The sequence below is a fragment of the Sturnira hondurensis genome, unplaced genomic scaffold, assembly GCF_014824575.4.
Source record: "Sturnira hondurensis isolate 20B ecotype Veracruz unplaced genomic scaffold, ASM1482457v3 Scaffold0000396, whole genome shotgun sequence".
Lineage (NCBI taxonomy): Eukaryota > Metazoa > Chordata > Mammalia > Chiroptera > Phyllostomidae > Sturnira > Sturnira hondurensis.
The window spans coordinates 8,474,593-8,501,080 of NW_028073027.1; positions in this window are offsets into that span (position 1 = coordinate 8,474,593).

Below are 26,488 nucleotides of genomic sequence, written 5' to 3' on the forward strand. Positions count from 1 at the left end.
TATTAAAGTTGCTGTATTTTATTTCATTTATCATTAACTTTCTATGTTCTAGAGATGTCTTACAATTGTCAATAACACAGATGATGGTACCTGTTTAAGTTGAATACAGTGAGCCATGAAAAAGTCATGCAGGTACTTCCTTTTAAATTATCTCCAACATAATTTCAATGATTATTTTACACATACACACATTTCTATTTTTAAACAATCCCCTATTGTTAGACTTTTTATTGATCCTAGAATAATAAGTAACACAGGTATAATCGGAACTTTTGTATCTTGTTACTGATTTTAATGGAGAGACTGGGAGTCTTCAGTGACATTGAGAATAATAACCCCATTATTTGGTATGCTGCTTACTGGAAGCTTCAGATATTCTTTATTGTGCTTCATAGTTATTTCCTCTTTCATTTTTCCTGAGTTCTTGATGTCTAATTTGTGAAAACAGAAGGCTTAGTGAATGATTTTAAAAATGTTTCTGTACCTGTTGAACTGATTAGTTGCTTTACTTTAAAAAGATCTATTATTTCTAATAGGTTTTCTAATTTAAACCTACTTGTTGAAAGTCTAAGTTCAAAATCTTTTACCATAGCACATCATCTGAAGAAATTCAAGTCCCACAAGATCCCAGTAAAAGTTAAAATGCAACTGCTGAGATAAATGTGAATACAGATATTAGAACTCATATTTACCATGAACAGGTGAGACCTTACTGTGCTTTGGCATCGTACACACAAGTCAAAAAGCTTCTTACAGTTTTTGAATGATCAGTTTACTGTCTTTAATCTGGAAGAATCTTAAGGTATAGACTATTAAGGAACATGTTGGCATCAATGAAATAGAAATTGAAATAATCTGTGGGACTCTCACCACTATTTAAATAGCCAAGAATAGTTTGGGTGAATTGTTCGGCTCACAATGATGGGGTCTTTGGCGTAGTGGTATTCTTAATATTTAATCTTTAAGAAACATTACACTAAGGTTCTTCCATGGATGAGAATAAGCCATCACAAAAGAAAAGAAACTAATCATTTAGGCTTTAAAAAGAAACTTTCATAGGGAAAGTCCTTTCCTCCAGGTAGAAAATGCAGACCGTTTTTGCTAAGAATGTCTCCAAGGCCATTTATAAGGAAACAGTCATTCTTAGGCTCACATCTCTACTGCAGGGGACAACTTTGTTGGTGGTTGATAAAAGTGATGAGTCTTGACTAAAAGTAAAGCAAGGAGATTTCATTCTGACTGACAAGTCAGAATATTTGTTCTGCAGCTTTGTGGCTTTAGTCATGACCTAACAAAACCTAGCCACATTACCTAGTCAGAATTACCTAGGAAATCTGGTATTTGAGAGAATCTAATAGCTATGTTCACTCATTCACTATTTTGTACAATCTCCCAGCTTAATTTCAATCTTGAGAATGTGAGGCTCTGGACCACCTTGTCTGACATTCCCTCCCAAATGCTTTCATTAAATTTTACCTTGGCTTTATGCTTGCTGCTTTTACAAAGGGTGGCCTGAATGGGGTTTTTATAATCATATAACTTTATAATCCTATAACTGAGGTTTCCCTGGTGTGCCTTCTACAAGGTGTTATGGCATAAACCTCTGCATCAGTTTTGTTCCCAAAGTAGCACAAACTACAGAGACAAATGTGTGTGCTTTTGATTGTCAGAGGATGATGCAAATGCAGTTCAACCTGTTCCCCATTGTGGTTCAACTGGCAGAACACGTGCAGCTCCATTCAGTGCCCAGCTTAAACTGCCACTCTCTTCCTATAAAGGACGATACCTACTTGTCTTCAGTTCAAGCATAAGTAGAGTTAAAACTATATTTTATTCCTTGTTGCTCCATTTGATATCATGTTTACTTTGTAAGACAGTTTAAATGCTTTTAAAAGAATATGGAGTACAGAGCTAAATTAAAAAGCGAATATAAGAAAAGAGAGGTATTTGGAATGGGTAGTCTGAATTGATGACAAGCTAACAAGAGAAAATGATGAGAGAGAGAAGGTAATTTCAGAAATAATGGCACACTCAGATGTATTCCGTTTAGTAAAAACTTTGAAGCAATTAAGAACTGAACAGAAACATTGGGACTGGGCCACTTTACTCAATCAGTGGATCGATGGAAAGGTAGCCAGATTTCAGAGATTTGAGAAATTAGATGTTAAGAAATAAAGCTCAGAAAAATAAATTGTCTACTTAATCTAAAACATAAAATGGGCAAGAAACAAGACATGTAAAACACCATAGCTGAGTCATCTGCAAGCCAGAGCTCTAATTTAGATCAAAAGAAAAACTTCAAAAATTTGTATTTTATTTCAGTTTCTCATCATTGTGTGCTAAATATGCTGCGTGCTGTGTCCTGAAAGCACTTGTGCTCTCTTAACTGATTTTTTCAAAGTCATAATGTTTGATTTATTAAGAGTTCATTTTCACATGCTTTGCTATAATTAAGTAACTTTCCATAAAAAAAACAACTTGCTGGTGTTCCCAGTCTTTTCATGTACGTGACTAGTTCTTGTTGTATCAGTGCATTTTTTTTAACCCTTGAGTAGATCTTGGAGAGCAGCACGGAAAAATCACCAAATGGTTTGCATAGTGACAGGCCCTTGAGGGCAGAGACTCTGACGGGTTTGCTCCAGTATCTATTGTGACATCTGGCTCAACAGACACTTGCTGAATAAGTCAGACAATGTCCACGTGAGTGGGTAACTCTAGGCCAGTAATCTGTGGCCCAGAGAACAACTGCTGCTGAAGGACCTAAGCACCTACAGGGGATAAGCAGCATTATTTCTTCAATGACACAACTTCAAGAGCATTGGTTTCGTGATCTTTCTACTGTTTGGACTGGTGAACGAGGCATTTGTGCTCCTTGCACTGGGCACAGGCTCTCATTAGAGACATGATGCCCTGGGGGGTGGGGGGAGGGCAGGAGAGCATCATCTTCTTTACCTTTCTGTAGGTGAGCTTGGAACCTCCCCTCGGTGGCTCACATTTGGGAAGCACAGATAGCTTAGCATCTGTCCTGATTTCTACCAGGAGCTGGCCTCTCAGTATATGCTCCTTATGAAATATGCAAATGTCTGGTGCACTGTATGACCATCAGGAAACCAGAGATCTAGGCTGAGATCTGCTCCTTCTCAGCTGAGTACCAGTTTCATAGTGCTCAGTTCCACTCTTGGCTGAGCGCAGGTCATGGCAGCTGTCTGAGCTTTCAATATATTCTTCTACCAAACCAGGAGGTTGCTTTTCTAACATCTTACCTAGCTCCAAAATTTTATGATTCTCTTTTAGAAACCAGGTAACAGTATTTCAAATACTCACCTGTACAGCATCCACTTATTCCTTGTTGAACTGAGATTAGGCACTTTTTAGAGAATTAAGCCAAATCAGGCTCCTGTTTGTCCTTTGTCCTTGTTCTAGAGTACAGGTCTCAGAAGGTTTCTTGTGCTTTAGGTGTAAGAGCTAAACCTTTTATTCAGAGCCAAATAGTTTTAGTGAGTTCATAACAAGCGATGCACAGCGGAATCGTCACATACTTTTTGAGATCACTGTGTTGCCAGATGGGTGCAGAATAAAGTGAGAAAGATGACATTTCACCACCTCTGCAAAACAAAGTACTTTTACTGTTTTAAAACGTTTCCATGTTCTGGTATGCAATTGTAAGTCAGAGAGAAATTTTATCAATAACCAGCAGGGGTAGGCAAAGGTAGGTTTCCAGGTGTTTGTATGGAAAATAATACCATAATTATTCAATAATACAAGAACAAACTGTTCAGCATACTCCGAATTGTAAACCTACCTTTGCCCACCACTTTATACGTGGGTTTAAAAATAAAAAAAGAGTAATTCTTCTGTTCTTCTTGATGATTTCCAATAAAGTGTTAGATAATTTGGGAAGAATGAAGCTCTTTTGTTTGCTTGCTTTGTTTTTATTGGCTTGGAATTACTTTGTTTTTGAGATATTCATTAGAATGCAAGAACAGATTTCAATGGAAAGAACAGACTTCTGCACCAACTTGGATTATTTTCATTCTCTGTCTCCAGAGCCAAAGAGGTTAATTCACTTAGCAAAGTAAATTTAAAATAGATGACAGATTGAAAACTCAAAGTCATATGCATTCTGTCCTCGTTTTTAAGTGACTCTTTAAAACAAAGGCAGTGGGATTTTCTGAGCAGGCAAAGGTTTTTCTCTGAGAAACTGATATTAGAGTGTCATCAAAAGAAACTGTGTCTGAAAAAAATGTCTAGAAGTTTCAATAGTAATGTATCATGACCTTTCACCTGCCTCTTCCAAAATGAGTACTGGCCGCCCTACAGTCAACACACATGAAACAAACACAGGCTTTGATAGGATCTGGGAGCCACATAAACCTTAGGGACACTGGGGTTTGGGATTCTACTTCCTATCAAATAAACCACTTTCATTTGATGCTGTGGTTCCTGTGGTTACTGTTCAGATAGGGGTCAAGAGAGTTTACAAGCAAAGCAACTGAACTCTTTTCTGTTCTAGCCTGGTCGGTGGCCAGATGGCTTCACTCAGTTCTCTTTTCCCCTCTAGACAATTCCCTCACAGCCTTCTTATTCCTCTTCCACTCAGCGTCAAATCTGCCCAGCTCCAGCGCTGAACACTTAGCTCCCTTAGCTCCAAGCTTTCTGCCTGTCCACACTTTGCTCCGATTGTCCTAGAGATACTGGGAACTCCTGTACCAGGTAATCTCCACCTTGATTAAGAAGCTAACGTGCTCCTTATAAACAAAGAGGTCCTGCAATTCCTTATTTCCACCCTGAGAAGAATCCTGTAACCTCCCTTTGTTGTGTGTGGCCTTGCCCACCAGGCCTGTGCAATAGATTGTCCAATCATTGCCATAATACAGTTTTTAAAAAGCTGCTTAAAGCAACTTTTCAAAAGTGTTTTCCCAAATGTTTTCCTTTGGTTTTTAGTTCTCTGCTGTACGTTTTGGTTGGGCCACCATCATAATCACCATAAGTGTTTTTTCATTTCAAATCACTTTATTCTATTACCTACACTTTAATGCTTTGAAGATGCCATGAAAATTTCATAGACTAATTTTTTAAAGTGCCACAAAAGTGAATGAAAGGCAATTTATCTTATAATGCCAGAATGCAAGAGTGTGACTTCATATTTTCAGATCTTTTGGCTCTGATGAACCCATGGGGCTTTATGGAACACATAGCAAATGTAGCCTGGTTTGAAATTTTTGGTGTTCATGCTGGCATTTCTTATTAGTACCTTATCAAGGGTTTTAGTAGCTATATGAAATGGGAGACTCACTAATGTATGAAATAAGTTAAAATTGCCTATTTTCAACTGATAAGATGAAAGTAATCTTAGCACCAGAACATCTGAAGGAGCGTGCTGTCGGTTAAGGTGAATAAAGGCAGGCGTCCTACCACTGAAAGGCACGGTACAGAACGTGCCAGCTAGGACACGAGTGAGACAAAGTGAGCAGGAAATTCTTACGGACACTCTTTCAGTAGCGGGTGTCTTTTCTTCCAAGATACATTCCCAGTCTTTTATTTGCTTTTTTTTTTTATTACTCTGCTACCAGATTTTTCTTCTAATGTGGTCTTTTGCTATAATCAGGCCTGTGGAAAAACTTAAGCAGTCTTTATACAGCATGGTACTGTTTGCATAGGATCAACTGTGTTTCAGCACATAATGTCCTTGAGTGATGTGGGCAAGAAATGACGTTTTTATAAGGACATCTCATTCCCAGTTCGTTGTGCAACCCATAAGCACCATTTCTTCTCCATTTAACAAATATTTTTTTCTTTATATTGGCCTTATCTGATTACTCATTCTACTGGCCTGATATAAGTATATTGCATGTGAAAGTCATACATGACATGAGTGTTTGGCCATGATTAAAAATTGTTAACTTTTATTTTTACTATAAATTAGTATATGATGATAAATTAGTATATAATCTAGTATTTGCAAATTATTTACATAGATCTGCTTCTAACATTTGCCCCTTTCTCCCTTTCTGGTTCTGATAGGAATATAAGAAGGCATTGTAAATTGGAATAAAGGTAAGAAGGACAGTGAGAACTTTCCTCTAAAATAGTTCCCCTTAGGTTTGTATTAGTTTTGAGTGTGGGATGAACCAGGCGCTTTCTCAGAATGACCAATTAGCTTTTTAAATTTTTGCAGGCTTCGGGTGGGTCCACCTCCCAGCCAATCCCTGCTAGCTCTGGCTAGACTGACAGGCCTCTTTGGCTAGCACCTTCCCCTGCTGCAGTTCAGCTCCTATTGCGCATGTGCCTGCCTTACTGTGGGCGGACCCTCAATCTGGTAACAGAGCGGGTGAGGGGGGCTTTTCCCTCATATCCAGTTTTCTTTCTAGACTTGCAATGCCTAGTGTAAGCCCTTCCCCAGAGGCGGGAGATCCTGTGTTCATTTACCAGGGAAAGACAGCCCCACCCATGGGACCAGCACTGCCTCATCATGGCCCCAGGTGGTTTGAGATCTTTCCTGCAGGCCACTCCTATTCCTTGCCTTCAGCCAGCTCTCAGCTGTCTGGACAGGCTTTACAGTCATGTTATTGTTACCACTATTTTACACATGTGGAAAATAGGACTAAGAAAGGCTAAAGGAATTTTCCCAGAGTTCTATGTTGCTTTCTAACACTATCCAAGTTTCACAAATGTCCTTGCCTTTAATTTCCTCATTTATACATTAAGGTAGTTATATGATAGGTGATTTTTATGCTACTAGCTCCAACATTCTCTGATGTGAAATAGAGGCAATCTTATACATTTTGTTCATAATTTCAAATTTTTGCTTTCATTTTTAGATGGGCAGAAAATGAGAGACATTCTCCTTATTACCCTCTGTCAGATCTGCAGGGTCACTGGATTCTCATAGGAGCACCAACCCTTCTGTGAACTGCTCATGCTAGGGGGTGTCTGTTGCGCGCTCCTTATGAGAACCTACTGCCTGATGATCTGAGGTGGAGCTGAGGCAGTGATGCTACTGCTGGGGAGCAGGTCATCATGAGCAAAGAAAGGTGACTGCACAGAGGCCATAATAAATCAACTGCTTGCAGACTCATCAAGGCCCTATCAGTGAGTGACAAGTGACCATTAAGCTGCATCTGGTGGCAGGCTTCAGAGTGGCAAACGAGTTGATGCACTTCAACTGTACAGCTGCCTTTGGTGGTGGGAGGTCAGAATCCAACTTCTTTTAGTCTGCACATGGCCCACCCATTATTGTAGTTACCACTTCCCTCTGCACCTCTTTTCCCTACGGCACTCTTGTCTCAGTCAGAGTTTTGGTGAGCCCGCAAGCTAACCCTAGGCAAAAGGAGTACAAAACAAATGTTCCTGGAGGGCTCCTTTGAAAAGAGAGAAAGACCCAATGATGAGACAGCAGAAGATCCTAAGACTGACAACAGAAAGGAAGCTGCATTTAAAAGAAAATACCAGGAGTTCCGCTTAAATTGTAGGTTCAGTGCAATGGGCAATTCACATTCCCCAAGCCGGCTTTGTATAATATGTGATGTTCAACTATCCAACAGAACCTCCAAAACTGCTTCACCCCATGGAGAACAAGCACCCTGCATTAAACCACAAACCTTTGGAGTTTTTCAAAAGAAATAGACATAAACACAAAGAAGAGAAGCAATTATTGAAGGCCACCACTTCATCAAATGTGTCTGCACTGAGATCATCATTCTTAGTGGCTGACCACATTGCTAAAGCTAAGAATCCCTTTACTATTGGTTGATAGTTGATCCTGCCTGTTGCTAGGGACATTTGTTGTGAATTTTTAGGAGAGGCTGCAGTTCAAAAGGTGGCATGTGTTCCCTTTTTGGCTAGCACCATAGACAAATTGATGAAATAGCAGAGGATAATGAGTCACAATTGTTAGAAAGGACTAATGAGTCACTGTGGTGTGCAATCCAGGTTGAGCGTCTACTGATATTGACAATAAAGAAACAGTGATGGTTTCTGTGCAATATATTTTTCAAGAGGATGTGCATGAGGATGTTATGTGCACTTTTGTTGCCAACCCAAACCACAGCTGCAGAATTATTCACGTCTCTGAATGATTACATACCAGGAAAACAGAACTGGTCATTTTGTGTCAGTATCTGCATGGATGGAGCAGCTGCCGTGACAGGACAACTTTCTGGTTTCACTGTTAGGGTCAAGGGGTTGCTTCTGAATGTGAGTCTATTTACTGTGTCATCCATAGAGAAATGATGGTTAACTGTAAAATGTCACTCGAACCTACCAACATTTTGCAGCATATAATTAAAATTATCAACCATATGAAAGTACAGGCCCTTAACTCACATCTGTTCACACAGCTCTTTGAGGAGATGGATGCACAGCACTCACGTCTTCTCTTCCACAAAGAAGTGAGCGGCTTTCTAAATGTAGACCGCTGGTCAGAGTCTTTGAGTTACAAGTGCTGCTCCAGATATTTCTTTGAGAAAAACAGTCACCAGTGGCAGCACATTTCAGTGACACAGAATGGGTCACAAGACTTGCTTACTTGTGTGACCCATTCAAACTGCTCAATTAACTCAATCTGTCACTTCAGGGGAGAATGAAAACTGTGCTTGATTCAGCAGATAAAGTGGCTGCACTCAAAGCCAAACTGGATTGAAGGGGGGGGGGGTGATGAGTGAACATTGAGATGTTTGACATCTTTCAAACATTAGCAGAGATTTTGAAAGAGACTGAGGCAAGACCTTCTTTCTCCAGGCTGGTGCATGATCACCTATCTCAGCTTTCAAAAGAGTTTGAGCATTACTTCCCAACCACAAAAGACCCCCGGACTTGGAAAGAATGGTTACATGACCCATCTGTAAGTAAGGCAGGTGAATTGACATGATCAGTTCTGGGAGAGGATCAGTTGCTTGAGATCGTAAATGACGGTGGCCTTAAAAATATGTTTGAGACAACTTCAAATCTTCATGCATTCTGGATTAAAGTCAAGGTGGAATATCCTGAGATTCCCATAAAAACACTGAGGAGCCTGCTTCCACCTGCAACATCCCATCTTTGTGAAGTAGGGTTGTCTTCAGGGACAGCAACCAAAATGAGATTACAGAATAGGCTGGACGTAAGCAACACACTTTGGGTGTCACTGTCTGCCATCACCCCCAGATGGGACTGTCTAGTTGAAGGGAAATAAGCTCAGGGCTCCCAATGATTCTGCATTATGATGAGTTGTATAATTATTTCACTATATATTCCAATGTAATACTAATAGAAATAAAGTGCACAATAAATGTGCTTGAATCATCCCCAAACTATCCCCTATCCCCATCCATGAAAATTGTTTTCCACAAAGCAGGTCCTTGGTGCCAAAAAGGTCGGGGACTGCTGCTGTACATTTTTTATTAAGAAAATAAGGATGCTTATAAAAAACAAATAGTACAAATTTCTAAAATGTAAAATCCACCTTTCGAACCCTATTCTCATTCTTCCCTTCCCATACTCAGAAGAAATAATTCCTAAATTGGAACAAATAAAAAAATAAATTTTGCATAACAAAATCAATTTCCAAACTTTCTTTCCCATAGATGTCCAGAGTTCCTTACAGCAAAGGGGTTAGTAAAATGGAAAAAACACTCCAGATTTGGGGTATACATGTGTGTTTTTTGGCTGTGTGTTTTTATATTGGAAAGAAAATGTAAAGAATAAAACCTGATCAAGTTTGGTCACTGGGAACATATTGAAACTGACCAAAAATGGCTTCAGTATCTCCTACCAGTTTTATGGGTGTGCTCAGAGCCTCCTCCGAGTGAGACGGTGGACGCACCTTATCAGTCTGGGCGCCCAGCTCCACCCAGTGGGGCCGGTGAAAGCAGCAGTCACGGTGGCCAAGGGCATAGACCCAGAGCTAGGCCATCAGGATTTGAACCCCAGTGCTGACTCTTACTACCTGTGAGTTTGCTTTTGGGAAGATTTCTGCTTTTTGCCTCAGTTCCTCTATTTGTAAGGTTGTTTTAAGTATTAAGTAAGTTAATATTTGCTAAGATTTTCAAATAGCTGTCTATGTCTAGCACATGGTCAGCATTATATGAGTCTATTAAGTAAAATAATGCAGAATTCCCTCCTATAGTCATTTCTGATACACAGTTTTGTTCACGCTTGTTTTTGAATGCCTATCATGGGGCTTGGCAAATTTTGGTCACTCAATTAATATTTTGAATGAATAGTACTTAAATATTTTTTGTTAGGGACAATATCCCATGAATAAGCTCATTTCCTAGATGGATAGCTCTAGATAATAGAAAATATTTTTCTTGAGTAAGTTCAAAGCTGTGCTTCATCTTACTTCTAACCTTTATTCTTAGTTCCAAATTCTGCAGCATCTTACTGTGATACTACCCCACTGAAATGATGGCATCTCTTCATACACTTTGAGGATTGTGTGCACGCTCTTTTCCTTTTCTGGGCCAAGCATTCCTCAAGGATTATTCTGTAGTCTGTCATCTAGATACCTCATCACTTTTGGCCCACTTTTTCCTTGTAGAAGTTTCCCTTCTCTGGCCTTAGTCTACTCAAAAATTTTTGGACTATTTATCAATCCCTAATGTGGCATCACACCTGACTAGTGATATATTTTTTTAAGATTTTATTTATTTATTTATCTTTAGAGGGGAAGGGGAGAGGGAGAGAAACATCAATGTGTGGTTGCCTTTTGTGCACCCCCTGCTGGGAGTTGGCCTGCAGGGAACCGGCCTGCAACCCAGGCTTGTGCCCTGACTGGGAATTGAACCACGATCCTCTGGTTCGCAGGCCCGCGTTCAATCCACTGAGCTACATCAGCCAGGGCCTAACTAGTGATATTTTTAACCTCAGTAAAGTCCTATTTGACTATGATCCATTCTAAAAGGCTCATTTCTATGATAATTAATAAATTAATTCAAGTCAAACTGTTTATGTTTCATTAAGGCTTTTATTTGGTATCAACGGGTAGACTGAATGAATAATTAAAAAAATTACATCAGGGTTTTGGTAGATTTGGTTTTTATTTTCCTTGTTCTGTAAATTGGTAAGCAAGACACAAGGTAAAATGTTGTGGACTATGGGGCCCAGCAGACTTAAATTTTCATCCTCGGCTGTGTTATCGCGGACAGTGAGCTGTTTGAGCTTCATAAGACATTTAGAGGAATTACACGCAGTTGTTTATGTGGGTGCAGTTAGCTCAGGAATTTTAGCCATCCTAAAATGTGTCTTTTAAATACACCTCCAGTTAAGTTTATCAGATCTTCAATAAGGCCCCAATCAGTTTTTAGGTAGACGATTGTGTTCACTTTCCTCCCTCCAATCATTCCTCTGTATCGCTTAACAAAATGATATTTCTAAGATACATATTTTGTCATATTACTGACATTTTCTGAAACCTCTGGTGACATCTATTGCTAAAATAAGAATGTCTTTTTTTTTTGCTTAACCAGATACATATTAGCTTTTTAACCTATCTTTCTGGTTTCATGTCTATTTTTCTCAAACTGTAGGCTCTAGTCAGATCAGACAGGCAGGGCTGCCATATGACAGACACTTTCAGATCTTTGAATCTTTGCATACGCAGCATCTTTCACCTGGAATGCTTTCTACTATCTGCTTTACAATAACCCCTTACCTTACCAATTATTTCTTATTTTTCTGTGTTTGACTAAAATGCCTGTTACTCTATAAAGCCACTCCTGGGTCTCCCAAACAAAACTTGTCTTTTTTTTGTATTAGCTTAATACATATTTATACCTTTTGGGGCACACACGCCATTGCATTTTAGCTGTTTGTTTAGGTGTAACTGTAGTTATGTCAGAGTGGGGAGAGAGAGGCCCAGGTCAGAGGCCCCCCTTCACCACCTTGGTTCTTGTCTCACCTTAAGAGATGAATTCAAGCAGGAGACAAGTATAGGGGAAATTAGATGGACCGTTTATTTTTGAAACACACCCCAACACAAAGCTGCCAGTGGGCACCTAGCTAGTCTAAATGCCGCACACACAGAGAAAATAAAGTTGTTAGTAAATTTGTTAGTAAGTTAGTGAGTTCATTCTACACGCTTGAGCCAAGGCTACAAGTGGGTACTTAGCTAATCTAAGTATGCCGGCTATTGGAGTTCAGGGGTGGGGGTGGGGGACTTATATACCTCAGCTTGCTTCTAGTTCCCTCTCCTTCTTTCTTTGGCAATAACTACAACTACAAAGGCTTTCTTTTCCATTTAGTAAAGGCTCTTTGTCTTAGTCAAATTGTTACAAAAGTTCCCTTTCTCAGCACAGAGTTCAAGGGTTCTCCTCCTCCTGTGCTATTTTGCTTGTAATGCCTGGGGCATCCGGCAACTTTATCAAACCGAGCTCAGCACTGCTGAGCCAATTGGTGAGACACGTTTCCCTTTTGCTTTCTGTATTAAGTTCTTTATTAGATTGTAATGGCAAGGACCCTCCTTTATTTCCCCTCTGGCTGCTCATTCCTAGCTGCTACCTAACAGTTATAATCACATTGCATTTAGTATCTTATAAAATATTTCTACTTGCATTCCATCTCCACATCATTCTTCAATTAGAACTCCCATTTTATATATGAATAAAGTTGAAAACAAGAGTCTGTTGAATATGGACACCTCCATAAATAATTTAGATGGGATTTCTCTAGAGTTGTCATGTATGGAGCATTCTTCTAAGTGCTTACAGTATTAAATCAATTCCTTACCATAGCTCCGTAATGTGGATACCATTACTGTATTTCACTGATTTCAAGATATATCTTATTCAGTTAGCTATTGATGTATAACAAAACTGCCTAAAATATAATGTCCTAAACTAATAAATATGTATTCTTTTTTCTTTTTCATTGAATTTATTGGGGTGACATTGGTTAACAAAGATTTGTAGATCTCAGGTGGACAGTTCCAAAACACATCAGTGCTACACTGTATTGTGTGTTCTCCACCTCAAGTCAAGTTTCCATCCATTACCATTTATCCCCTGTATCCTCTCCTCCACCCCTCCCAACTGCCCCCCTAGCCTGCCAATCACCACACACCACACTGTTGTCTGTGTCTGTGAGGTTTTTCTTTTTTGTGTGTCAATCTTCTTATTTGACCAATCCCTCCACCCAATAAACATTTATACTTGTTTATGACCCTTTGGGGTAGTTTTGTTATCTGGCTATGCTCATAGGGTCTTGGATAAACGTGCTCTTCCATATATAGTCAGTTGGTTGGTAGGCTGGGGTCTGAGTGATGTAAAAAGACCTTGGTTAGGATGAACTGGCTTTATTTCACATGACTTCTCAGCTTCCCAGCCGGCTAGCAAGGGTTTATTTTCCTGGAAGTGGCAGAGATTAGGGACCAAGTGGGAGTGTGCAAGGTCTCTTGATTCTAGGCTTGGAAAGGGCACACCATAATATCTGTCACATTATATTGAACCAAAGGAATCACAAGACAAGCAGAGATTCAAGTATAGGGAGGTCGATTTCTTGATGGGAGCAGTTGCAAAGTCATGTTGCAAAGAGTGTGGATTCAGAGAAGGGAAGAAATCCAGCATATTTGCAGCCAACCTGCCACACACTTTCCCTCACTGCAACATCTCTGAAATCAGTATTACACTCAATGCTGACTTAGAGTGGCTTCAGCCTGGATTTTCATCAAGTCCCCCAGAGATAATTTGTTTATTTCTGCTAGTCACCTGGAGTGTGGCCACCGTAAGGCCACTTTCAATTGAGTTTCTCTCTGAGTGTTTTCAGACTGTATTGATAGTGTGGACTCGGTTGAACAGAAAAGACGCTGGCTTCCAGTCCGTATTGTGGCTACACATTTTCCCCCTCCTTACTCTGGGCCAAGGGTTGGCAGGCAAGTTTTCTGCTCCCCTTGCTGTGTGTCAGGTCTCTTCTCATTTCTCTCACATTGAGGTCATAGCCTCTGGTGCATTTACTTTTTTCAGGGTTTTCTTTTCAACTCCCTGCTTTGGGTGATTTTTCTTTTGTAGTAGAACTTAAAGTAGTAGTGTGTTTTACAGTCAAAAGCATCTTAGATAAAATATGGCACATCTCTAATTTAAGATGAAAAGTCTGAGCCATGGCTAATGTAATCAAGTTGCCAAAAGCCTGCCAGAATGTGGCAGTTACACAGCAGAAGGATCTGAGCCCAGATACTCTGGCTACAGGACCCCTGCTGCCAGCCACTCCTGCCATTACTGAATTACAGAACCAAATACTTCACTTCCAAAAATGCATTATAACTTAGAGCTTTCTCATAGGGGGTGCCTTTTACCACCAGATTTTTTGATGATCCTTTCTGATAGAGGGTGGAGATTACATAATAATAATGTAATATGCACATATATGTATAGAGAATCAAAGATAAATAAATGATATGCTTTACTTTCCAGGCAATACACATTATTTTATTAGTGATCTAACTTCATGAGGTTAATAATAATTGTGATTCAAAATCTGAGGTAAGTCTTCCAGAGGTTTTAAAAACATATTTCTATAATTACCTTAGTACAATAATTTTTATGTCCATCTTCATATAATACAGAATGCTCCCAAGATAATACAATCCAGAATTTTATTTTTGCCTAATATCTATGTCTATCTACCAAATTACTCACTGTTAATAATAGAAGCCCCATAATTATTTGATTCATCCAAATTTTTTAATCAAAATAATTCATGTACAATGGACAGCCAATAAATATTAATTAAAATATAATGAATTAAAACTCCAATAAAAACATATTTTTATCTAGCTGTGAAAAATCCAATTTTGAAATTTTAATATTAGTTTTTTAATTTTGCAGAAAAAGAATTACCTTATTGCCCTAAGTTTCTGTTTAATCTAGCTTTGTAATTTAGAAATATTAAACATTTTTAAAATTCCATACAAGTTAAGATAAGCTCAGAAATATTTGCCAATAAAGGACCATAAGTTTTTCTCACAATGCGAAGTGGCTGTGAGATATTAAATATTTAAAAACTCCTAAAAGATTGTTTCCTCTGAGCCGCCAACTCTTTCTAAAGAAATGGATTAAGAGAATTCCTTCTAGTCTTTATCACATGCCCACATAGCACCAATAAAGGTAATACCTTTTCCTCTGTGTTGCAAATAAATCTAAAACTTTTACTGCAATGCCTAAAAGGAATCACATGATGCTTTTTCTCTTCTAGCCGAAGGGAGGCCCCCGAATGGATTTTCACCACCTACAACCACCAGGCTTTGGGGGCTGCAAAGTGCCGTATGCTTCTCAGTCTGGCGCCTCGGTTCATGGATTTTTAGTTTTCTTCCAGTTGGAGATGTGCAGTGTCAGACTGTAATACTAATAAACAAAGAGTTCTGAATTTTTCTAATTCTTAGGTAGATTTCTGGACATATTTAATTAAACATACTTGGGACTTGACATATGTTATATCCATATTTCATTTTGGGTAAATCAATCAGTGATCATCTAATGGATAGTGAAATAATTATTAAAATTTTTTTGACAGTAAGATTTTCTCTGGAATGCTATGCCTTGCCAATTTTGGCGCTTTTTTTGTTGTTGTTAGCTCAATTTGGCTTTGTATTTCTTCTTCATCATCATCTTTTTCAAAAAATTTTTACACTGCATTATGTTAGCTCAGAGACTTTTTTTCAGTCTCAAAGTGTGACTAAAATGCTAAATATTTAGCTGTTATTCTTGGTAACCATTTAGTAGCTGCAATAATATGTGTTTCTCTCTTAAAGTCAGCTTTTTAGGCAACTTCCATTGCCTTTAAAGATTTATTTTAAGTTTATTTTCATCATAAATTCCTAAAAATCATTTCTGTCAAACAATTATGGGTGGAAATAGCAATAACAAAGAATAATAATTTACATTTTACTTAGTAATGCTTTAAATGCTTTATTTACCTCAAAATAATATAATTAAATAAAAAATGTATAATGACTTTAGTCCTGAGAACTAAATTTAAAAAATTATTCAACACAAAATAGAAATGTTCCACCGAAGACTAGGTTTGTTGTATTAATTTGGAATTTGCAGAACTTGTACTCACAGTGTAGGACAATTCACAAAAGCTTTTTTTTCTTTTTACTTATTCTTAGTCTGTTCAGAAATTAAGTCTGTGTGGTAGCCCCCAAAGATGGATTCCAGCAGCCCTTCTGTCTCGGTACAGCCCTCCATTCGAAGGTCGAGTTTAGCTCTCCCTGTAACTTCGGGGTGGCCCTTAGCGCTCTGGTCAACAGGATGTGGCACAGGTGGTGTTACACATTTTCTGGGGCCAGGGCTGCTACAGAACGGGGCTTTCGAGTTCTTTCTTTTGCTAACACAGCACCATGCTGCGGCGAACCCTGAGTGGCCGTGTGGGGAGATCCACGTGGAAGAAAATTGGGGTTTCTGGCTGTCGGCCCCAACTAAACTCCCAAGTGGTGGTCAGCCATGTGAGTAAGGCCTTTGGACCACATAACCATCTCCGAATCCCAGCCCATATCACATGAAGTACAAAACACACCCAGTCAGTTATCCTGCGCAAGGGTGTTACTGGGTGTTAAGTTAGCATGTGGTTCTGTGTAGGGGAACCGGCTAGTTCTATGTCAGTGAATCAGAATGACAGCTGAGGGATCAGAAAAAACACATCATTGGGGAGTGCAAGGCAAATTAGACCCACATTCTAAACTCTGAACTGCTTAGTTTCTCACGGCAAGTCTAGGATCATTTTACCATGATTCTACAAGTAATGACCTTGTAGGACTAAAGAGAGAGAAGGGCTAGTTTATTATCTAAAAAGCCTGCCAGTGTTTTCATCAATAAATACACAGAGAAGCCAGTGAGTGTGCTGAGAGGCTGTTCTTAATCTCAGTAGTTTATATGCACTGAATACTCCTGCAGTGGGTCAGGGCTCAGGTCTCCTTGACCCTATTCAGCTTGCTCTACTGGCCTCTTAAAGAGCATTGATCCTGTCTTTTTTGTTCCTTTAGCACTGATCCCATTTTAACATTCTTGATTTTTTCTCCACTCGTGCTGTTCTAGAGATTGTTCTGAGACTCTCATTTAGAAGAGGTAGCTTGAGGCAACAACCTCCCATCAGGAGGAAACCTCAAAGTCAGGTGTTTTCAAGACAGTCTGACATTTTCCTGCCAGTTTTAATTCCAGTTTCACTTAACATTATAAGGATTGTCGCACTAAAATATTGTATCTTTTTTCTGTTCTCAGCTAGTTTACAGAAGGCAGTCTTATTTTCTTTTGCAAAGCATATCCTGTATCTTAGGCAACAACACCTCAGAAACTGAAACAAAAAGACAGCCTCAGATTCCAAATCAGTAAGTTTTTTTGTTGAATTTCATTGGAATATTTTTAGTTTGTCAACTGTTCTGGTGAAAATCTATTCAATAACATAGCAACCCTTCCTGTCCAAAAGAAAAATGCTTTTGCTTCTGTTACTGAGACACCAACGAGGATTTCTTTCCAGGCTGTTCAGAAGGACTCATCCTATTGGCCTAGAGATTTGCTGGATTGATGAAATTTTTACTTAATTAAAATTTTAGCACAGACTCTCAAGACTTTGAAGCGTGTACAAGAGAATTCTCAGGGCCAGGAGACTGGGAATCAGGGTATTCTGTCTACCCACGTACACTGGGAGCAAGGGCTGCTGCCTTTTGTAAGTATCCCTGACACAGTCTCTCCTGACTGCCTGTGTGTCTGTGAGGTTGCTGCTCGGGTTCTGTTGTTATCTGATCTACTGCCTACCTTACACTTCAGTGGTTTGAAGAATGGTACTTGATCCTGAAGCTGTTGACAGTGGGAAATAACTTTTAAGAATTTTAAAGTTGATTAGAACATCCACTAAGGCATGACTTAAAGAAAAAAATAAAAGAAGGATATTATAGCAAGAGGGAGATAATTTTCTGTAATAAAAAGTGATGTTAAGATTCAAAAACCACTAAGTCATCAGAAAATGTAGACAGTAATAGCAAGCACAAAGCCAACACTATGATAGCAGAATCAATTTTAATTGCATGAGAGTTTTCATATATTGAATCCACCAGCATCAGTCATGCTATTTGAAATATTGAAATGTATTATGAAATTATATAACCCGAAATAACCAGTTATGAGTTTCTAAATGATTAGACTATGGTGAATTTTTTTACCTAGTGTTTAGAAGTATAAGTGTTAGAGAACAAAGAGGGAGTCCGTCTGCTTCACACCACAAAAGGCAAACTTGCAAAGCAGTTGCTGGTGCAAAAGGAAGGACGTTTTATTCAAGTGCTGTGCAGTTGAGGAGAATGTTGGACTTTTGTCTCAAAGGCCATTTTCCTTTCACCAAGACCAAACAAAAGGTTGTGTCCAGAGTTCCAATTTCTGATACAGATCTTTGGAGCCCTCAGGCAGCTGCTAAGTGGTCATACCTGTAGCTTAGCTTGCTTCTAGCTGCTGTTCATTTCAGGCTCCCTCCTGGAAACTGCATGTGAGACCTGTTCAGACATGGGCCACGCGCTGCTAGGGCTGCAAGTTTGAGTGAATGCACCAGCCAGTACATTTATCAGGTGGGCAAGAGAGAATTGTGTTGTTCCTCTGGGACTATATTAGCTTAGATGTGGGAGGGACCAGGTGCTTTTTCATGTTTCAGGTGGATCAATTTCTGAAACATCTTTCCCCAGTCTAGGCAGTCCGTCTTGGTCCAGCACCTCCTCTTGCTGCCATGTTTACTCCTACGGAACAGATGCCTGCCTTTCCCTGGTCCTAACCCCAATTTGTGCTTGAGGGAAAGGCTTTTTGCATGCTCAGTGTGAGAACCTCTCCTCCACACTACCCTGGCCAGTGTTGGGGAGCAGAACTCCTGTTACCCCTGTGCCTGAGGCTGTCCGCTTTCCCTGCCCTTGGGACCTCAGTACCTGTTGTGGCAGCTCTGCCATCTCCAGGCAAATGCTCCGTTGCAGCTGGGCCCAACCACCACTCCCACTGGAGGGGGGTGGTACCCTGCAGCTCATGGTTTCCACCAACATGCCTGCCATATCTGGGCTGGGTAGTTGTGTGGCTGAGAGGCTGGGCAGCTGTGAGGCAGGAGATAGTCAGGAGGAAACTCCAGAGGTACCCCAGGGCTAAGATAAAGGACATCCATACCAGACAAAGACCATCCAAGAACGGTTGTTCCTGCTTCCTGGAAAAGCCGTGAATCGCGGTGATTCACGAGTGCACCTGTGCCGAAGATGCTACACTGACCCCTGCCTCATTATAATAACATTATAATAAATTAACGTTGTGGGACCTCTTTCTCCAGTGGCCAATCAAGAAAAATCATGGGAGACCCGCATGCGCAGTAGGTTTGAAATGCAACTACTTGTACAGGTGCAATAGAAGCCTGCCAAAAACTAGCCAGGAAGCTTCTGCCCTATAAGAATAGAATCCCTCCAGCCCACGAGATCAAGCTCTGCTCAGAGTTGGCCTGCTCCCATGTTCTGTGGAGTGTACTATCATGTAATAAATCTTCTCTCTTTCTTTATGCTATAAACTCCGTGTGTTTGGTTCAATTCTTTGTCCTCAATCACTAAGAACCTGGTTACCTGTGCCCATCTGTGACAGCTGGACAGTCCTCTGCAGTGATCAACTGAGCCTCAGGCTCCGAAACAGTGGGCTCCATGTTCCACCCATAGAGGGGCACCCTCACATCCCTGCAGCTTGGCACAGTCTGCCAAGCAATCGGCTCCTCAGCTCACCGAGAAGGGGGTGGGCTAAGAGCATGGGCTCTTTCACCAGTAACATAAATGCTCTATGACAGTAATGGTTGGCAAATACAGAGGAACTCGAAAGTGTCAGTTCTTTTCTGAGGAAGCAATAAAAAAATAAATAAAAACCGGTGATTTTTATTCGGAAATAAAAATCATCTTCCGAATTAAAAAAAAAGAGAAAGCTATCAAGATAAAACTTTTTTTTTCAGTTCAAACACAGAATAAGCAAATTCTTGGTTAATTTGAGAAGATGCCCAGCTCTTAAGCATGGAGAGAAGTCTATTTGAAGAACTGGTGTGATGGGGTGCAGAGCATACCCCCCCACAACCCTTGATTGGGGGAACGGGGGAGAGGAAAAGGGGGGTGCATGCTATGGCATTTGAGATACATTGCATAACAAGGGCAAGTTAATAGCTGTTCCTTCCTGAAGGGAAGAGGGCTGCTGCTCAGGGCAAATTGTGTTTGTGACTGTGAGAACACTCAGAGACTTGTGACGTAGCCAGGATATAATGCCTGTGTGAGAGGCAGGGGGCAGATGCCTATCCCAGATGTCTGTGTGTCACTGGGGACTTTTGCCCTGACTAAAGGTGGCAGGGAAAAGAAGGTAAAAGACCCTGGAGACCTGGCAAAAAGGGCAGACACTAACATACCATAGAAAGGACCGGATAGGAGATCACACAGGAAGTTCCAGGTGGAGCGTTTAAACGAGGGCAGGCTGAAAGAGAAGGGGGTCTGCCTGGAGGTTTAGAGTATAAGAAAGGAAGTCTGCCTGGATAGAGGAAAAAGAGCCACGTGGTCTAGAGTAAGAGAGAGAAGGTCTGAAAGTCAGGAGTCCAGTGAATCCCTGGAGCTGATGGTATAGCAGTGGGGAACCTGTCTAGATGTTCAAATTTGAGTCAGCCTGGAGAAGACAGATCTGTGCATGATCTGTCTAGCCACCCAGAATCCAGAGAGATGCTTGGAGCCAAACTGTGACCAGCAATGCTGATCTGCAGACTTCTGCTTTTCCGAAAGATGGTACTTCTGCCTGGCGTACTTTGAAACTCAGCTGGTTTGGCAAAGAGGGGGCAGGACTTTGTGTGTTTGGGGTGTTATTGATGGGAGTGGGACTTAATGGCAGAAATTACCATTTATTCTAAATCTGTATAATCTCTAAATAAACAATCCCTTTCCTTTTTTCACGAAACTCTTGGATTGGGAGACATGCTTCTTGGTGGTGGGCAATTGAACCCTATAGCTGTTCCAGAACAGCATTGGAGGATTTGGGTGACACTGGGACCGTTGGGTATAAAGGTCATTTCTGTCCTATAGGAGTAAATTATTTGCAAAATGCTACTGTTGTGATAGAGTTCTTGAAAATTAATGAGAGTCCTCAGAAATAGCTGCTGTCGGTTCCCATAGATTCTGACAATTAAGGCAGGACCATATAGCACATTCATTAGCAGGAGGATTAATATATGTCAGCAGGAAAAATGATAGCAAGTATTTTCACTCTATATTAGCATGGACCAATGGAAAAGAGGCATTTAATTCAGAGAAAGAGACACAATGAAGAATGATATGATAAATAATTTATTGAAAATCTAAATCCCCTTGGTTGTATGGGCGTCTAGAACCAGTTCCCCCAAGATGTATCTCTGTGGTATACAGATGGTTTTGAGCTAAAGGCGACTTTAATCACAGACTACAAAGAAACTTCTGCACCCCACCTTAATTGCCTTAAATATGAACTGAAGATTTTGCTTGTAAAAGATTATCAGAGATAACTTTGTTTTGTCAACATAAGAAACATCAAACCTGTAGAGAATTTTTGTGTTTATTTGATCCAAACTGATAACAATTTCAGGGAAGCAAAAACTCAACATTCTGAGAAAGTGCTCCAGAAAATGACAGTTTTGCACATCATTTTATACATTACAATCAAAGGATCAAGCTTAAGGAGTTTACATGAAACCCACCGGTGATAGAAATAAAAACTTTTTAAATAAAAACAGTTAATGGAGGTACTCATGTCCTAAGGCAGTATTTTTTTTCTAACAAAGGTCAGTCTTCACCTTAACCAAGTCTGTCTGCTGTCTTTTGCATCTAGAATAACATAACTGATAAACATGCCTTTACAATAGCAAAGTAATTTGCCTTTTCTCTACCCCTCAAATCAGTCACCCAGCAGTCACTGCCTCAGAGCAGAGACCACAGATCTCCTCATTGTTATAATTATCCTGTTAATCGTTGACTGTTAACTATCCTGTACTCACCAGTGTCAACATGCCTATCGTTTTACTTCCTATGCAATCCAAGGGGTTTCCTCACTTTGCTTTCTTCCATCTCTCTAATCTATCGCCAATGGATTTCATGGAACCCCCTTAAATCTTCTGCTTTGATTGTGATGTATAAAATAAGGTGCAAAACTATTATTTTCTGGGGCATTTTCTCAGCTTGTTGAGGTTTTACTTCCCAGCAATTGTCATCAGTTTGGCTAAAAAAAAAACTCATAAAAATTTTCTACAAGTTTGAATGTTTCTTACATTGACAGTAGTAATCTCTAATGTTTATTAAATATGTTTTATATAATCAGTGTACTCAAAACATAACATGAGTGAGACAATCTTAGGTTACTATTATTACGACAGTACAATATTTATGTCTATTTTATAGGTGAGTACATTGAGTGCTGGAGGAATTAGATGACTTGTCCAATGCCACACAGTTCATAAATGGTGTTTGGTTATTTGGACCCATACTGTTTAAATTCAAATTCAAAGCTCTAAAATTAGGGATTCACAATATAGCAGTTGCAGGCCAAGGATGGTGGTTGATGTAATTGCAAATGGAGTTTCTTAAGCAATTGGTGAAAATTGAGCAAATCGATTGTCTCCAAAACAAATTCAGTAAGTGCTCTCACTTAAATACACGAGATGCTGCACAATTTTACCCTTTAAATTCACATTCTCTTGTTTTTTTCCTGTTTTATTTTTTTGTGTACATTAGGACATTGATTTGAAACCCAAATTACCTAGCGCTACACTTGCCCTGCTCTCAAGTCCAGGGTGCCTGGGAAAGCATTGTTACACCCAGATTCTCTCTCTGTTCCTCATTTTGTGTTCCTGTAGTCTCACATGTGTTCCCACAATGCTGGGATTTCGGACTGCAGCCATTGTCCAGAGACTGACCCTTTGGTTTTCACTGAGAGTGGCATGCGGGCAACAGAATGGGAAATGTATGGGAGAGCCACCACAGAGCTCTTTTTGGAAGGGCGTCGTAGAGTCGAGAAGAATGTACTGAGCCTGTTTGCAAAATGTTACCAAGCTATTTTTATTATAGAAGCTTACAAATAATTTTTACCTCTATTTATTGGTTTATGACTGCAAAGATCACAGGGTAACTTTAATAAAAGGCTTAGAAAAAGTCGCCAGCTGCCCAGCCACTACTGTTATTCAGAAGGTCCCAAAATTGTATAAACGGATTCTAATAATGTCTTCCAAATTTCAGAAAAGAAGGAATAAGCTGTCTAATGTCTGGACTCTCTGTCGCTTTGTATTTCAGAAGCCTTATGAAGATAGGAATCTACAGGGGAATTGAATTTTCTGGTTTTAGTAAGTCATACTAATAACTATAGTAATAATAGGTAATATGTATTAAATCCTTGTTATATGCTTCTGGGACCTGTGCTTAATAGACATTTACATTCATTATCTTATTTATTCTTCATAACAGCACTAAGAAGTAGTGTTTCCAATCAGTCCCTCTTACTGATGACACTTGAAGATTTTAAACAGCTAACTCAAGACTATTTTGTAATAGTCTGGTCTTAAAACCTGCCGTCTCATTCTAGCTTCTATATTCTTATCAATGTCTAAGTAAAAGGCAAAATTATAAATGGTTACCTGGATGTTTGGACAACTGGTTGGTTACTTGTTGAATTAGCCTGCTAAGGCTGCCACAGCAAAATACCACAGGCCAGGTGACTTAGAGAACTGCCATTTATTTTCTCAGTTCTGGAAACTGAAAGGCCAAGACTGAGGTATTAACAGTTTTGATTTCTCTGGAGGCCTTTCTCCCAAGCTTGCAGATGGCTGCCTTCTTTCTATATGCTTACATGGCTGTGTGTGTGTGTGTGTGTGTGTGCGCACCTGTACCTGGTGTCTGTTATTTTTCTTATAAAGTCACCAGTCATATTGATTAGGACCCACCTTATGACATCATTTAACCTGAATTATTTCTCTAAGGGTCTTATCTTCAAATACAGTCACATTCTGAGGTGTGAATTTGCAGGGGAGATGAAATTTAGTCTATGACACTTGCTTTCACAGATATAAACTGTCTCAGAGACTGAGTTTTCATTTTGTATGCCCATGTCAGCAAATATAAAAGTGAGTTGTAGGTCTCTGCTTTATCTGTGATGTTAGTAGAAAATTGCTATCATTCATTAATTCATTCAATCAACCAACTAAACAAAACAAACATAAAACCCCCTAACACAACATTTTTCAAGAAAGGATGAAAAGTGAAAATTTGCCAAGAACTAATTATTATAAATTAGGGAAGAAAGGATGCAAAATGCCTTCATTTCTGCAAAACATCTGGGAGTTTTCTAGTAGTTCAATGATCAAACTTCTTATATGGCCCCTGATTTTGTGTGTGTGTCTGAAATTTTAAAGAAAATGAAAAGCCTTTAATAGGCATTACATTTGCTTACAAATTATATTTTTCAACTATCTGAGCTATCTTTTTCAACTCTACCCATTCCCCAGTCTCTGAAACTGGAGAGTTCACTGTTCCCCACCAAGATGGCAGGGGTGCACAGAAACATGCTGGACATGCATTTATGTTAAAGAAGTCACTGCTGTGTGGGTCCTGAAACTAACTTTAGGACAACTGTTAAGATATATAGTCCAGAGCTGTGCAACTTAGAATGTTTTATGAGACATTCTATAGTAGAAGTTCTCTCATTAATATACTTGGGAAATTGTGCATACTATGTTATCTTTTTCAAGATTCACAATGTGAATCTAACTATAAAGAATCCATAAAGTCTTACAGCATAAATATCAAGGTAGTGCTTTTATAAAACAATATTTATTGTTATTGTAATTCTTTTGTTCATGACCTAATAGGGATGATTAAAAAGAGAAGGAATAGTAAACTAAGTCTAACTGAAAGTACATAGGAAAAAAAACAAAAATTGAGTTATAAGAAATTATTGAGAAAATAAAGTACAATATTATGGAAGGCAAAAATGGAGGGACAATTAAAAACCATAAAATAAATGGATTAATTAGAACATGAAAAATTTTGACAAGGGTCATTACCAGAAGCTAAAGACTTCTTTATACACATATCCATTCAACAAAAATGTAATGTGTTCCTATGTATTCTAGGCACTATGTTAACAGTAAGGATGTCTAAATGAATGAAAATTCATGTGTCTATATACCAGAAAGGAATAAATAAACTTAAATTTATAATTATCGTATAGAAGATAAGAATGCAGAAGTATAATCCAAGTATCACAGGATCACAGTAAAAGTTTAATGTGCTCTGCGTGGTTCAGCTTTATGCTGAAGAAATGTGGTGAGCAATATTCAAGACAAGTGTCTACCAAGCAAAATAAAGAAGGCTGACTTTGGTGATGCCTTATTAGAGTTATCTGACATATTCTCAGGGAGATAACTTTTAATACCAAATGGTAGAATGTGAACATTATGTCTTTCAATATAAAATCTTTATTTTTTGTTTTTTCCTATTGTTGTTTCACTAGCTAGAACCCCAATATCTGCCCTTCTGGTTTTCAGTGATTTTGGAGCAGAGGTTACTGGGCCATTGACTCCTCCTACGAAAGACCTAGAAAAGGATAGCCCTGAGAAGGTAAAAGAAACAACAGCTTTGTCAATGGAAAAAAAAGAGTAATCTAAAAAGAGTTCATAAGAAGGGGGGATTAACTAAGAGAGCTTTGGGATCAATATTGAGAGCTCTTTTTGAGAGAGTGTCTAAGACAGAAAAGAGTTCCAAAAACTACAGGTGATCCTTGAACAACATGGCTTTGAACTGGCAGGTCTACTTACACATAACTTTTTCAATAAATACTGTAAATACATATTTTTCTTCTTTATGATTTTCTTAACATATTCCTTTTTAGCTTACTTTTTTGTAAAATATTATATATAGTACATATAACATATAAGATATATGTTGATAAACTGTTTATGTTATTGGTAAGGCTTCTGGTGTGCACTTGGCTGTTAGTAGTTAATTTCTGGGGAAATCAAAAGTTACACAAAGTTTTCCTACTCCAAGGAGGGGTTGGCACCCTTGTTTAACAGCCAGTCATAGCTGAACAAGTTCTGGGAAGAAAAGTCTTCAGAGGCATCATTCAAGCTCCCTGTAGCTTGGTGGGACTGACATACTAACCCCTGGATTTTCTGTCCTTCACCAAAGTGAACATCTCTCATGGTTCGAGTATCTTGACTGACGTCAAATAGATGATATTAAATCTGCTAGTGGCAGGAATCAGAAAGACTGAAAGTGCACAAGGTCTCCTGAGGCTCAGACTCCTATTTGACACACTATCAGTTCGACCACGTTCTGTTTTATATTGTCCAAAGTGATTCAGAAGGCCAGCTCAAACACAGTGGGTGGGCAAACAAATGTCAGCTGGTGGGAAAACTGCAAAATCAAGAGCTAAGTTAAGGTGAGGAAGGATGAGAATTGGGCCTATTTTCATGAACATTCTACCCTGTAAGACTTGGCCCTGTACTTCCCTGGGCACCAATGCTCAGCAGATTC